This window comes from Terrapene carolina, unplaced genomic scaffold, assembly GCF_002925995.2.
Source record: "Terrapene carolina triunguis isolate 2854851 unplaced genomic scaffold, T_m_triunguis-2.0 Scaffold18, whole genome shotgun sequence".
In the NCBI taxonomy this organism is placed as follows: domain Eukaryota; kingdom Metazoa; phylum Chordata; order Testudines; family Emydidae; genus Terrapene; species Terrapene triunguis.
Window position 1 is genome coordinate 7,640,968 of NW_020664369.1, and position 15,953 is coordinate 7,656,920.

The 15,953-nt window shown below is 40.7% G+C and overlaps 1 pseudogene; it reads right to left on the minus strand.

Annotated features, from left to right (window-relative positions):
- The window catches only part of LOC112125778, a 176,759-nt pseudogene that overhangs the window by 21,419 nt on the left and 139,387 nt on the right, over window positions 1-15,953 (minus strand).

The following is a 15,953-nucleotide window of genomic DNA, read 5'->3' on the forward strand; positions in this document are numbered from 1 at the left end:
TGCCCCCACAGCCGTTTGTCCTGAGTTTATCACAGTGACTAGCAAGTGTATAGAAGAGATGTACAAAACCAGTTAGCAAATTTTGATCACCTCCAAATCTGAGTGTGCCTAAAAGCACTGAAATTGTACCCCCCCCAGGAATTTAGAGGGTGCTTCTATCTAGATATTTATGAAACCCCCATTATCATAGTCTGAGCACAAACATTAGTGAGTTTATCAGTTGCAGATGTAGCACCTTTTGTTGCAATCCCATCAGCGCATGATAAACAGGGTGAAGCCAGAGCAGCAGTTGATGGAACATCTCTGTGATTCAGCACTTGGGACTCTACTCTGAGTCACTCTAGAATGAATGTCCAGAATGGTGTTAGGGGACACTGTAGGATATAGTATAAAATGGAAGTCCCGGTTGCTTGTGGTCATTAAAGCTTCTGTGGCACTTTTCACAAGACTTCAGGGGTTAAGTCTAGCTAATTTCAAATTAGGTTAATCTTGTAACAGATCTGGAAATTCATGGTGGTTACTGTGATGATTACCAGGACCATTTGAAACTTCAGTGACACTGAGGAGAGAATTCAGATCCTATTGCTCCTTAAACACAAGAGCCCACCACTCGAGGTACTGAGTCTCCATTCACTATTAGGATTATAGAGCCTATGAAACACAATTTTATCCAAAAGAGAGCAGTTCTACAGACTCAGTTAAACAGCAAGGATTCAAAAGCCAGCAGTGTATACAAATAATGCTCAGCTCTACATCACATTTACATCAGACACAAACAACACATTGTTCAGTTACTTGTAGGCTTGACTGTAATTGGCAACTGTATGAAGAGTAGCTGACTGAAGATGAAAAAACTAAAGTGATATTGGTGGAAGAGGGAAACTCTTCATAGAAATTGTCACTTCTTAATATCACCCTCCAATGAGGGTATTTGTCCTCATACTGTTAAGACATTAGCCTTAAAATTTACCTGAATCCTGGCTGCTTTCAGAAACTCAAATTGCTATGACCCAGGGGAGGGGATGGAAGGCAGACTTACCATGTACAGCTGGCATGAAGAACACACTCCTACCTACTGGAGTTGGATTTAGCAGTGGCGAGCCACACTTTTGTGACCTCCAGATTAGATTACTGTAGTGCACTGTACTCATATGTAATCACTCACCTTAAAAAGCGGCAAGAGGGGCAGGTGTCATCACCCAGCAAGAATGACTGACTTTGCTCAGTGCTTGGAGATGACAGCAACAGGTTCCCTCTTCATCATTCCCCTAAATCCATACACAAGGGAACAAGTCAGTGGAGTCTGTTTCTGTTAGTAATATCCCATTAGCATCCAGTGAACTAGTACCTCATATCACTCTGCACCAGACAAAAGCACAACAAAAAGTTTCTCATGGCAAAAATCTAAAAACCCCAGAGATTTAAAGATTATTAAGAAATACAAAGATTGAGAGTCTTTGGTAAAACTCCCCAAGCCAGACAAGGAACACTAGATTGTACCAAAAGAAGGAAAAGCAAACTAAGACCTTGTCTGAATTAAAATCTAATGTGAGAGAGCTTCTGTTTGAAATTGAAGGTATAAGATTTGACGTTGTACATATGGAAGTTAACAGCAATTAAAAACAAAGTGACTGACATAGGAGAAAGAACAGGAATCGTAGAAGATGAACTAGAAAATACCTCTGAAACTGTCATCCACAGGCAGACTAACATTTTAAGAAATAGAACAAAATGGAAAAGACTTACACAATGAGAGTGATGTCTTTGAGAAGAGAGAGAAGCACAATAATTTAAGATTGGCGAGCATATCAGAAGGCCAGGAAACAGGCAAAACTGTCAAGTGTGATACAAAATGTAATTAAGCATCTGTTAAAAATAGACCCATCAAAAGAGGTGCTTTTTGGAAGGGCATACAGGGGCCTGTACCATTTGTCTGTAACGGGTGGCAAACCCAGAGATACGGTTGTCAAAATTCATTATTACCTGCAGAAAGAGATTCTCATGCGGCAAGCAAAAAGATTCTTCTGAAAGGGGTTTTAAATCAGTGTAACGTTCAGAACAAACACCTATGGAGAGATCCTCAACTGGTGTAAATTGGCAAAGGTCTATTGACTTCAATAGAAGTAGGACAATTTACAGTGGCTTTCGATCTGGCCCCTGAGTTTTGTGGTTGTTTTTTTGCTAGTTTGTTTGTAGTGTTGTTGTAGCCATGTTGCTCCCAGGATGAGAGAGAGAGACAAGGTGAGTGAGATAATATTGTTATTTAGGGGTTAATTACATTACCAAAGAGTGCGCATTCAAAGTGTTTATGTGGGGGAGGGATCAAATGATAGGGGTGATGTGAATTTGTTATAGAGGAACATCCGTGGGGCCTTTCAAGCTCAAGAAATCCCTAGTGAAAGGCTCAACTATAGTCATTCAGATGTATCTGTTGGTTAATAGCTCTTATCCTCAAGGTGTATGTAGCTGGCTATACCTCTCTAGCACTGCCTTGGGAAGAGGGTGGGCACTGCTCCTGGGCACAGAGACTGAGGCTTCCCTCCTTGTGGGGGGAGTTATGGTAGTCTACACATAAAGTCGATATGCTTCTGCATCCCACAAAAGCAAAGTCCTAGGCCTTTGGAAAGCTAAAGGGAGGGGGGAGGGGGACAGGAAAAAAGTACCAGCCTTTCTCCTTTCTGAGAGGGCTTGGGTGGCCAAGGCTCTCAAGCCCTTTACCTGGCCAGCAATCCCTACTTCTAGGAGCCGGGGAGCTCTAAACTACAGACCCATTTCTTCAGAGAGCCGCTCTACACTGAGCAGAGATCTTCCATTTTAAGGACTAGCCCAACTCCAAGCTTGTCAAGCCAAACAGGGCTAACCAGCTTCAAGCTGTTTGTTCCCAGAGGAGCTCTTTAACCCTTTCCTGACTGAGATTGGGCTCTGCCCCACTACATGGTACTTACTTGTTCCTGCCAAACATAAGGCCATTCAGTGAAGAATGGAGAAAGTACAGAAAAGGAGCACTGATGTAGTAACAGTCACAGCAGAATAGAGGGAAGAGGAAAAGGAACTTAAATAGCAAAAGCTGACACCACAATTATATGTTCATGTTTCCAACTATTGGAGATATGGTTGCAGGAGCAGGTCCCTTCTACAATAAGTGAGGCAATTAGAGCCTATGAAAGAAAAAAAAACAGAATGGGTGTGTTTGAGAACATTACCTGGGAAAACAGACTGGTGTTAAGAGGGCAGACATTGGATACAGTGATTAAGATCAGTAAGAATAAAACCTTTAAAGCCTGTGAGAAGTAGATATGTTAAGAAATGGCATTAGTACAAAACACGAGTTCTATGCAGCCTCGATAATTGTTAATCTTTTGACAATGGTACAGCAGAAGTATGATTTTACCAATGCACTCTTATTGAAAGAAATAGGATTATACTTTATTACAACATATATCAAGATATACCTGTATAAGGAAGAATGGTGACTATGAATAACCTCATTACATTAATCTCCATTAATGTAAAAGACCTTAACAGTATAATAAAAGAAGAAAAATTCTACAAAATGTGCAGAGTTCCTACCAGACATCAGGAGATATACTGAAGAAAGACAAGACCAGCTATTTAGGGGAAATAGGTGTAATTAAGCTTTTAGAAGGGTATGAGAAGAAGTAAGGAAAGCAGATGGTATAACACTAGCCAAACATACATCGTTTATAAAAAAGAAGAAGAAGAAGAAATCAGTTGATTAGATCTGAATAGGGTATAGTAATCTCTACTAAGGATGACCTCAAACAAAGAGGACTGTAGGCTCAGACAATGTCCCAAGCCAAGAACAAGCAGGCTTTTCTGGTATGTCTCAGGTTCTGGAAGCAGATAGTGAGTTCCATCCCATTGCACATACCTAGTCCACAAACCTATATGCATGCAAGCTCCAAGTCCCAGGGTGGTTGACCTCTGCAGCATAAGGTGCAGCTGCAGCCTGTTTCCAAACTTCTAGGTAGGTAGGCAGGCTCCCTCTCAATTGGTTAGGTTAGCCCTTCAGCCAAGCTGGTAAAAAATCTAGCCCTTTCTGGGTAACAGAAGTGCAAATCAGAACAGGCCTTCATCCAGCCCAGGCCACAGCTCCTCGTTACGTGTTTGCTACTAAGACTTTCATGTCTTAGTAGCAAAAGTTCCCCAAAGCTCTTCTCCCTTTGGTTCTTGGGATTTAAACTAGGCTGTACCTGAATAGCTCTCTGGTTGCTCTGAGTCCTAGGCTCTCTGCCTGTGTTATAAACTCCCTCCCAACTGCAGTGGGGACTTCTTCCCTCCTTCCCTTTGCAGGAAGCTGGCGCCTACCGCATCAGGTCATTGTATTTCACCTTTTCTGGAGTCTGTAACTAGGGCCTGGTCTACACTACGACTTTAATTCGGATTTAGCTGCGTTAATCCGAATTAATCCTTAACCCGTCCACACAACGGAGCCAGTTACTTCGAATTAAAGGGCGCTTAAAATCGATTTCTGTACTCCACCCCGACGAGCGGAGTAGCACCAAAATCGATTTTGTTAATTCGAATTAGGGGTAGTGTGGCCGCACACCACCGAATTAATGTGGTTAAAATTAATGGGGTAGTGTGGCCGCACACCACCGAATTAGTGTGGTTAAAAACCGAATTAATGTGCTTAGTGTGGCCGCGCACAATCGAATTTATACAATCTGTTTCCCAAATTCGAATTATCTAAATTCGAATTAATCTCGTAGTGTAGACGTACCCTAGGTCTCCTCTCTGACTCCCTTCCAGGCTTCTTGAGCACACAAACTCCAAAGCAGGCCTGTTCCCTTCAAGTTCCCTCCTTCTTTCCTCTCCCATACAGAGGCTCACTACAGGTTTGACCTGTTCTCCTTCTTACTGGCAGAAAGGCTGTTTTTTATATCCTTTCTCAGCATGCATTGCATTTCCCTTAGTCATGAATTTCTTCTTGAACAAGATTGTACCAAGCCTGGCCCACCATACCCTTCCATATTTGAGTGAATAAATTGGTTAACTGCACTTCTACCCACCCAGTTTGCACTTGCAAATCCGTGTTTCTTTGCAGAAATGCAAATTTAACACATGTAAAATTTGCATGTACACATTTAGAAGTTGTTTTGAAAATTTAGCCCCAGGAGAGGCACTCACATTATCCCAGAGCAATTTGTTCCTTTTCTTAAAAGCAAAAAAGTTTCCAGATCTACAGATGAAAGGGACACTTCAGTTAAAGGTCAGGAAATCCAGCTGTAATATGGCTTTGACTAGTGCTTTAGATCTCAACATTAAATTCTAATTAAAAATTGAGTTAGAAGCATGAAATTCTAATGAGAGAGCTGAAGGCTATAGCTCTCAATGTTACATCGTGTGTTCTCTTATTTTAAAAAAACAGCACACCAATTTCATATATTTTGTATAATTTGTATTATTCCCATTGATAGGTGTACCTAAGTCATAGGGGAAATACCTAAACAAGGGTATATAGCAGGGGTCGGCAACCTCTGGCACACGGCTCGCCAGGGTAAGCACCCTGGCAGGCCGTGCCAGTTTGTTTACCTGCCGCGTCTGTAGGTTCGGCCGATCGCAGCTCCCACTGGCTGCGGTTCGCCGCTCCTGGCCAATGGGGGCGGCGGGAAGCAGAGGCCAGCACATCCCTCACAAAGAGCTGACTGAGGCTTTTAGTCTTTTATTTTCATGGCTAGTTTGCTTATCCTTTGCAGTTTTCTCTGCTGTCACTAATTCTCCAATGCTGTATATACACCTTGGAGTACCTCTACCCTCACAATAGTCCGCTGGGCCATTTCATGTAATGCTCTGATGCCATCTTATATGAGCTGTCCAGACATTAAAAAAAATAAAAATAAAGCTTCCTGATAGTGACAACTAGAAAACCGATGTCCAGATGAAGTGGTGGAAATTCAGGCCCTGGAGAAATGTAAAACTGGATTAGACAAAGCTCTAGAACAGTGGTGGGCAACCTGCGGCCTGCAGGCCGCACGCAGCCCATCAGGGTAATCTGATTGCAAGCCGCAAGATATTTTGCTGACGTTGACTGTCCACAGGCACAGCCCCCCGCAGGTCCTAGTGGCCACGGTTCGCCGTTCTCAACCAATGGGAGCTGCGGGAAGTGGCAGGCCACAGGGACGTGCTGGCCACCACTGCTCTAGAAGGTGTAACTTGTAAGAAATACATCGGAGGGAGCACGAATTAGTCAGCATACTCTCACGGGTCTTTTCCATCCATAGGCCAAATTTTAAAGTCTTTACTTAGTCTTTGTTCATGTCAAACTCCTCCTACTGATTTCAAGAACTTCAGGATTTGGCCTTATGAATCAACATTTTGCATTTTCAGTGTTTCCGGACTATTTCAAAAACAATATTTTCTTTCAGCATATTTATATGCCATTGTGTGAATCTCACCGTAATTTGGCTGAGATACTTTGGCTGAGTGGTTTAGAAGCATTATATGACAAAATTTGAAAATGAATTTACTGACAAAAGTTCTTTTCCATCTGTGGGCTAATTCCTCAAGTCTTTATATAGTTTTCACTCTATTCTTACTCTGGAATAATTCCCACTGATTTCCAGGACTTCAGGATTTGGCTGTATGATAATATCTGAGGTACTTAATAATGATGAGATGCACATAGTAGTGGCATACAAATACACTGAACCAAAATACTTCATTTCTGTAATAAAGTCCTGAAATGCGGATATTGCAAAATATTGAATCATAAGGTCAAATGTCAGACCTTAAAATCAGTGGGAGTTATGCCTGTGTTAAGATAGAATACACTCTAAGTATCGTAACTATACTAGATGAAACAATGATACAGGTATAATATAGTATGCAAGTGGTTTGGAAGCACCCATATAACTAAATGGGAAAGAACTTAATCCGTAAATAAGTGTAATACATAGGTGCTCCCGCCTATAGTGCACAAGTAAACTATATTATACTCTACCATTCCCTCCTCTAGTGTAGTTATAATCTCCCAGATGTTCACAAAAGAGGGGAAAAAGAACATTGTAGGGTAAGTCTCCTTAACTCACTAGGCAGCTGTTACGATGACAAGAAGTCTCTCTCAGCTAATCTGTTTGTAGTTAGTGGGATCCCTTCTTGAAGATATGAGTAACAGACATGTGAAAGGATGGGAAATGTTTGGATGGAATGCTAAAGAAAAAAAGGTTCAAAAATAAAAGGAACATGGATTGTGTTAAATTGAGGCATGGGGAGTGTGAATTTTAAAACAAACTTTTTTTAGTCTCAACAATTGATGTGGAAGCGGAACAAAGCTATTTGTGTTTTCTTCAATCTGTACAAAACAAAGGGCCAAATTCACCGCTATGCTCCAGCTGCTTTGTGACCCTAACCCTACAAATCATTCATAAACAGTTTAATAGTATGGGCTTATTCCCCGTCATGCCGGCAGCACAAAATTGAGTTAGCTGTACCCCTCACATGGCCAAATCTGTAGTGCAGATAGTGATTCTAGACTGCTTTGTACTAAGGGGAGTCATCTGCACACAGTGTGTATACAATGCTACCAAGTCAGAATAGTGCAAGGCACAAGAGAAATTAGATAAAGAGCTTAGTTTTCTTCCACTGCCAACCTGAAGAGGATCCAAGGAAATAAAATGTGATAATCTCAGCCAAATCGGATGAAAGGAAGAAAAAGCAAACAGAGGCCGGTTGAAAAACTCCCTCTCTAACCACTGTATTTCCTAATAAAATGCCTCTGCTGCTCTGAGATGTGCCACCAATACAGCCAACAAACAACCAAGGAATACATAATATAGCAAAAAAGAAAAAGAAAAAAGGTCTTTTGATTATACAGTATTAATACATTTCACAAAGAGATGGGTTTCAGTATTTGAAAAAGTATCTGAGACACTGGGGAACATTTTTCCATATTAAAAAGGAAGGATATTTTTTTCTTCCAGTTGCTATATTACATTACCATTTCAGCACCCGGAGGAACAACAGGGAAGGTATTTAGAAATATCCTGGGAGTTCACTAGATTTTTGGTGGTATTAAGTTTTCTTAACTCTGGTAAATTTTGCAACTTTTTTCTTTTTTAATTGCAGATTCATGTCCAGAGGATGTTTCCACATGAGCACAGAACATTTCAGAAGAAGACTAGGGAAACACTCCTGTACTTGTGGTCCAAAACACTGTTGGACATATCCTGAAATCACTTTGTGGCAGTACAAGTCAGGCAAACCCAGCAGGCTGGACACTGGTGAAGGGATCTTGTTTTGCTTATTAAGGCACAGAAAGCTTGTAAGGCACTTATGTTTATTTCAACATTACATAACTCTGAAACAGCAATGAGACCCTGCCGGTGGCGGCAGCCTGCAGCTGCCAGCAGTCAGAACCAGTCTAAAATAGATGACCTTTGTTCTCAGCTACCCCATATCCTTGCATGACAATGACAGCTGCTCCACAAAGTAGGCATGGTGCCTGCAGGGGTGGAAAGGGAACAATCTCTGATGCAGAAGCATGTAAGGGAATTCTCTCCCTCCTCCCCCGCATATTCAGGACACTCTCCCTGATGTTGGGATCCTTAAGGAGACCTGGTGGTGGGTCTTACTACACTCAGGGTATGTCTACACTACGGGATTAATCCGAATTTAGATAATTCGAATTTGGGAAACAGGTTGTATAAATTCGATTGTGCGCGGCCACACTAAGCACATTAATTCGGTTTTTAACCACATTAATTCGGTGGTGTGCAGCCACACTACCCCATTAATTTAACCACATTAATTCGGTGGTGTGCGGCCACACTAACCCTAATTCGAATTAACAAAATCGATTTTGGCGCTATTCCGCTCGTCGAGGTGGAGTACAGAAATCGATTTTAAGTGCCCTTTAATTCGAATTAACTGGCTCTGTAGTGTGGACGGGTGAAGGGTTAATTCGGATTAACGCAGCTAAATCCGAATTAAAGTCATAGTGTAGACCAGGCCTCAGAGTGTAATAACTCCGGAGGGTTGGGGGGGTGGGAGGAAAGGGAAAGACTGGGTTCTTAGACCCCAGTTATGCTTTACAGATATCACTTTATTCATACAAATAATCCCAGTGGCTTCAAAGCAAGTGAGAAAGTTATGCACAAGCCGAAATCTTTACAGGTTTGGGGGCACTTAGATTTTTGTTTTAAATCTGAAAAGCAAAGATCTACCTGATGGATGTGGTGGTGATTCAATAGTGGGGCTCTCCCCTTTCTCCAACCCTAGCTGCTGGATGGTGAACTCAGTATAGATTCTGTCCAGGATTGGACATTCCAGTACCACAGTTGTGAGCTGCGTGATTTGGATCATTATGTTCTCTAGAATATTGTCGGAGGGTACGATTAGTGGGCAAAAACTTTGGTTATGTCACTGGACAAACCTGTTTTCCTTTTGGTTTTGGTAATAATGAAAAACAAGTGACAGCTGGGCCAAAAGTTATCTAATCAGAGCAGGAAATGGTAAGGTGTGGCCTGCACGTGTGGACAAAATAATAAGAGGACTGTTCCTTGTAGAACTAAGGTTCCAAAATTATGAGGTATTACTATTTAAGAATTGCCCAGGTGTCAAGGCTTTTTAGTAAAAGATAGAACAGAGGGCTGAGAGAATAAAAACCATTAGACAATGGCTAGATTGCTCAATAGTCTGAAGAAACTCAAGAGTTGCTGCAGACTTTTTCAAGAGTGTACCACTGATGTGGTGAAAGAGACTTCCCCGTTTTCCATGTCTATGAACAAATGAATTAAAAATATTACATTAATATCAATCATTGGTACTATATGATGTGTTAGATGCAGTAGTAAAATGAGCAGCTTAATGGAATCTAATATTATAATTAAAATGTGTACAAAAGGAAAGTCAACTGTAAGTGATACAGCTTTGGGGAATCATGTGCCAGCAATGCCCCTCTGCCATGTACATTGGCCAAACCGGACAGTCCCTCCACAAAAGAATAAATGGACATAAATCAGACATCAGGAATGGTAACATACAAAAGCCAGTAAGTGAACACTTCAATCTCCCTGGTCATTCTATTACAGATTTAAAAGTCACTATCATTTAACAAAAAAACTTCAGAAACAGACTTCAAAGAGAAACAGCAGAACTAAAATTCATTTGCAAATTTAACACCATTAATCTGGGCTTGAATAGGGTCTGGGAGTGGCTGGCTCATTACAGAAGCAGCTTTTCCTCTTCTGGAATTGACACCTCCTCATCTATTATTGGGAGTGGACTACATCCACCCTGATTGAATTGGCCCTGTCAACACTGGTTCTCCACTTGCGAAGTAACTCCCTGCTCTCCATGTGTCAGTATATAATGCCTGCATCTGTAACTTTCACTCTATGCATCTGAAGAAGTGAGGTTTTTACCCACGAAAGCTTATACCCAAATAAATCTGTTAGTCTTTAAGGTGCCACCAGACTCCTTGTTAGCTTTGGGGAAAATATTCTACACTTTAATGACAGGGTTTACCTCATGGGCAATGTTGTTAGGAAAGAAAGAGGTTGCATTCATACTGATTACTTTTAGTTTAAGTGATAAAGTGAAGAAGTAAAGCTAATGTTTGCAATCAAGCAAACTTATGCTATCAAGTTAGTGAAATATTTTGGTGCTGAAAGCAGCAGTATATAAAAGGAACTGAAACCAAACAACATGTTTCTAAGCACACTTGATAACACTGAGGAATAATCAGAAATCACCTGTTTAATAATGCACAGACTCAGCACAGCCATACGTACTAATGTCCTACCACTGTTATTAAAACAAGGAGAACAGAAATGGAAGATTTACAGTGTGAAAGCCAAAGACACCTGGAAGGGAAAAGACTGAGGTCTTGGGTCAGCCACTTGGGGACATAAAGTATCTATCTCAGACAGGCACCTGTAACTGTCTGTATTTTCCAGCGATTCAAGTTGCCTGCTAGTACTAGAAAAAAAGACTATAGTCATGTCCATCCTTCACTTCACCTGTGTTTGCAGTGTCAACTCCTGCTGTGAACAGTAACTGAGCTGAAACCTGATGCTGAGCAAAGATCTGGTGATAAGTTACACATAGACTTTTGTTTGGGTGGCGACTCACATCAGTCAATTGACCACTTTCTGAAACTGGGTAGCCAACTAGTAAGGAAATGTACATGCCTGTATATGTGTTTCAAAGGTTGTTAGAGGTACAGTGTGTTTTTGTTTTGTAATGGTTTCAATCAAGATTGCTGTAAAGTAGCTTTGAAATTGAACAAGTTACTGTTGTTAAATAAGATTGTAGAACTGTACACCTGTCTACCATAATGTTTCATACTGCCTTTCAAGTTCTAAGTGTATACAGACATAAAATAAGAAAGTGTGCAAGCTTCTTGTACTGCACTCAGTCTATCATAAATGTAGGAGTTTATTACAGGAAATTAGGTGTGTTAGTCAGATCCTAGGACTGATATCATTCATTGGGAAATAGGTTAAAAGTGTTGTACCAATAAAATAAAAACCAACAGGATCTTTTAAAAGGGGATGAGGCAAAATGCCACGTTTATTGTGAATACAAAAAGAAACACAGTAAACAAGTAATCATAAATATTCTATCCCATGTACTCACACAAAATATCAAAAGAAGCAAAGCAAGTAGACAGTTATATTTACTACATTCCATTCACTCACACACACACATACAAGTTCGGCAAAGTTGTTATAGTTACTAGCCTAGAGGTTGCTCATGCCAGGTTACTGGCCAGGTAACCTGGGCACGAGGGTGAAGCCGAGCCTTTGTCAGATGCGCATATGATGCTCCCGGAGGGTGGTTGCAGAACCAGACTCAAAGTCCTTAGTTTTTAGGGTCTATTTTTATAGGAGTTTATTCCTATGCCAGTCTATGGAGGTGGCTTCATCATGCTGTTGCTGAATCAATCAGCAGATGGCACATCCATGAGGGCTCCGTGACGGCTGCCAGATGTTATCTTGTTCTTTGGTTCTCCCATCCTTGGGGCTGTTGGGTGGATTCCAGTCTGCCTTCCGGGGGTCATCCAGTTATCTCCACTTAGCGCATTCTTTAGCCGATTGATACTGAAGTTGTAACTCTTAGGCTGGCACTCCTAACCATTCATCTTCTATTCACACACAACATCCATTCACATGCATTCCCTAGCTTTATTTCAACATATAGCTCTTTTGACTTTAACCACCCTTAGGGGGTAACAAAACTGCTTAACCCCCTTACCATATAACATACATAACAAGCAAGATAAAGAACGCGAGAAGGGTGGGAGTCTCTGTGTGCTGTTCCAAGGAACAGTTGTTTCTGAAAGGTCTTAGCGTTTCTGAGAGCAGACTCTCTGTCCCAGCATGTGCTGACACAATTAGCAGTTTGGCCTTGTAAACTGCTCACAGGGAGAAGAAGAAAAAGGCCTTCTAATTAACACTACTTTGGGACCTTTAAACTATGGCGGGGGGTGGGGGGGGGTTACATTCAATCTATCTACCATACATCTCTTTATGGCATTAATACAGAAATCATACAGAAATCCTTTGGTATAGTCCGACAAAAGGCTTGGCTACTATAGAACTATTGGAAAGAAGATCTTGGTGAACTGGCATGTAAGTAACTGACCAAATTGCTTTGTGATCTAGCTTAGGATTTTTTTCCCCCTCTGTTGTGTTAGCAACGCTGGAACTGATAAGTTGGCACAAGTGAGGCACTATTTTGAGGGATTCTTTGTCAAAAAAAGTAAACAAAGTCACCTTCCCAAGACAGTAATTGAGTGTGTTATTTTCTATTGTGGTTGTGTAATTTGATTCTGAAAACCTAAATAGTTATATTGATGAATTTTCTACTTTATGTAGCCAAGTCATAGTCCAACCCCTAGTCATGGGTTCCAACTGGAGATTTCTGCAAGCAAGAGGTAGCAAGATATTATTGCAGTGCTTTTGATTTAGCAAACTGGATCGAGCTGATGAACAAGGACTAACAGGCTCAGTGAGCTCACTTTAAGCTTTTGGAACGCTGAGTTACTTTTCACTGTTTTTATAATCTCATTGTTCAGATTTAATTTGTTTCTTTTGTTTATATTTAAGTAAAACTGAAGACAAGGTATGTGGATTATGAAGTAGTCTTGATATTCAGTGAAATTAAGCTATTATATTATCATTATGATATTGTATAAAGCTGATAGTTAAGAATTAAGTTAATTCTTTTTGGACTTGATTGTAGGGAGGTTGACCCTGTGCAATCCTTAGTGGAAATCCTCAAATGACTGGTTCTCCGTGTGCTTTCTCTAGGAATTATATTGAAGTACTAGGAGAGGGCTGATAAAGCAAATTCTAGCCCACCCAAAGTTTATATATGCAAGAGAACTTTAATAACCAGGAGCAAAGGGAAAGGCTATCTCCCACTCCTGAGCCTGCCAACCTCCCCAGTGCAATCCTTTTCAAAGGGAAAAACTGGGTAATAGAGAAATAGGATAGGCTAGAGAAAAATAGTATTAATCTTTCCTGTTACTGCTTATTTCCAGTCTCAGCCCTTCTATTGTATTTTCTACACTGTTCCCAAGGGCTTGGACTGGTCTTTGGAGGCAGCATTGTAGTGGATAGGGCACTGGACTAGGAGTCAAAAGACCTGGATTATATTCACTTTACCAATTTGTTCCCCTCCCTCTCCCATTCCTCTTAGTCTGCTTTGTCTATTTAGATTGATTGATTGTCTTTTCTACATCTTTTACTACACTTTTTCTCTTCAACCTCCTTCCAGTTTTCATGATGTCTAAGACTTTTTGCTTTTAGTTTCTTTGCCTTCTTCTCATTCCCTGTTCCTTTTGCCTATTCCCTAAATTTAGATCCCGTTCCCTCCCCCAACTTTCATCATTCTATTCTTCAGTTTTTTCTTTTCCAACATAGCCTATTCTTTCAAATTCTCATCCAAATTGTCTGTTCCCTCAAAGTCTCTTCCATATGATTTCCCGTTGCCCATAATTGTTGGAATGGAGATGGACTTGATATAATATGGAGTGTGATTTGCCAGGATGACAAATTCTCAGCTAGGGAGAGGATGTAGTAGGGTCTGAATGAGCTGACAATGAGAGATGAGCTTGGGGAAAAAACTTCAAGAACTGACCTTGTTTGTATAGACACACTTACTCTACCTGGGTGTGCAGCATGAAAGAGCTGCTTTGCCGGAATGATCACTTTTGGCTGGTGTTGGATTGTGAGTCCTTCTGGTGTTGGGTGCAGGGGTGATGAAAGGTTGTTGTCCTTGGTGTGTGTGTGTGTGTGTGTGTTTGTGTGTGTGTGAGAGAGAGAGAGAGAGAGAGTGTGCGTCTGTGAGTTTGAGAGGGGAGGGTGACAAGGCTGTGTCTGGCCTGCCCTGGTGGAGAGGGTCACCCTCAACTGAACTGCAGTAGCTAAGCAGGGGGTAGGGATGCCAAATCCCAGTGAAAGGGAAGAGAGGATGGAGACAGGTGCTTAGTGGTAGTGTTGGTTCTATTTAAAGAGTCCTAGACATGATTTGATCCTCCTCTACTCCACTGTTTAAAGACAGAGCTGATTAAACTCAACTGAGAATCTTTTGTTTGGCTAAGTGACCACTACAGCTGAAATCACTGATGACCAGATCTAGGTGCTTAGATCTGCTGCGTGACAGCGTTTTCTGATAAAGAAACTGCCCAGCCTGCACCAGCAATGGGGTTCTGCAGAGGGTAACACTGTAGTACAGTAGATTTTAAGAAAAACTTTGAAGCTGCTTAATAAAATCCCCAATGTTTGATGGGGTCGTTTTTGAAAACAGGGAGAAACTCCATTCCTGGAAATACCACTGTAGTTTCACTCTCATCACCACCTTAGAGTGATGGTGTCCTGTTTTTCTTTTGTACTTCTGCTACATTAGCATGATCATTTCAGTTATTTTTTCCCTCATCACAATAAACCTCAAATTATTTCTCTTGTCAGCATGCTGACTGAAACAGCATGGTAATACAGAAATAACAACAAAACAAATTGGCAACAGACACTTCAAGTACATTTGTCAGATACCAACTATGCAACATCCAGAAAATAAATCCCTCTATTAATTATTAGTAGCAACGGGAACTGAAGTTACTGACAGAACAATTTCAGACTAGTTGAATAAGTGATCGATGCTAAGAAGAAAAAAAAAAAAGAAAAAAGGAACAGCAAAAGGCATTGGGCCTTATCACCTAGGGCTAGACATGACAAACACATCTGATGCATATGTGACAGTGGAATATTCATTCAATGACCAGGACTCCTCAATCAATTTGTAAACAAAACTCAAACATCTGATTTACAGTAACAATACTATTGCAATTGAACACTATTTTCTATAGCACCAGTCTTAAGTTAGACAGGTGGCTTCCTCCAGGATCTCTTAACCCACTCTGTATTTATAGATCAAGGAACTTGAAGAACTCCTAATGGGAAGGTGCAGAAGTAATGTAGAGCAACAGTGCCCACTCTTCTCTTGTATTCATTACAAAAGGGCAGAGGGATAGGAGAAAATGAACAAAAATAGTTCAGTATCTTGTGGTAGTGTATAGTGAGCCAACATGCTAACGGGAAATTATGAATACAAATCTGGACCTCTCTGCTTGTGTTTTAAAAAACAAAACCCCACCACCTTTTGAACAGTTCTGGTTAATATACTTGTCCTGTGTTTTACAACATTTTTTTTGAATTTTAAATGTGATTGGATTATTTATCTCCTCTTTAAGATATTATATGAAATTGGAGTGTGGTGTTTTTTTGTTTTGTTTTTTTTAAGAGTGATCCTCAGCACCTTAGAAAACTCCAGTTATGTTGGAAAGACCCAGTTAGTCATACAAGTTTTTCTAGTGCTCCAAAGATTCTCCTTAATGAACACAATTTTTATTATCCATTTTCATTCAGAAAATACTTCACTTTTTTCCTTTTGATTGTTAGAGTAAATTCTTTGGGAAGTGAGTT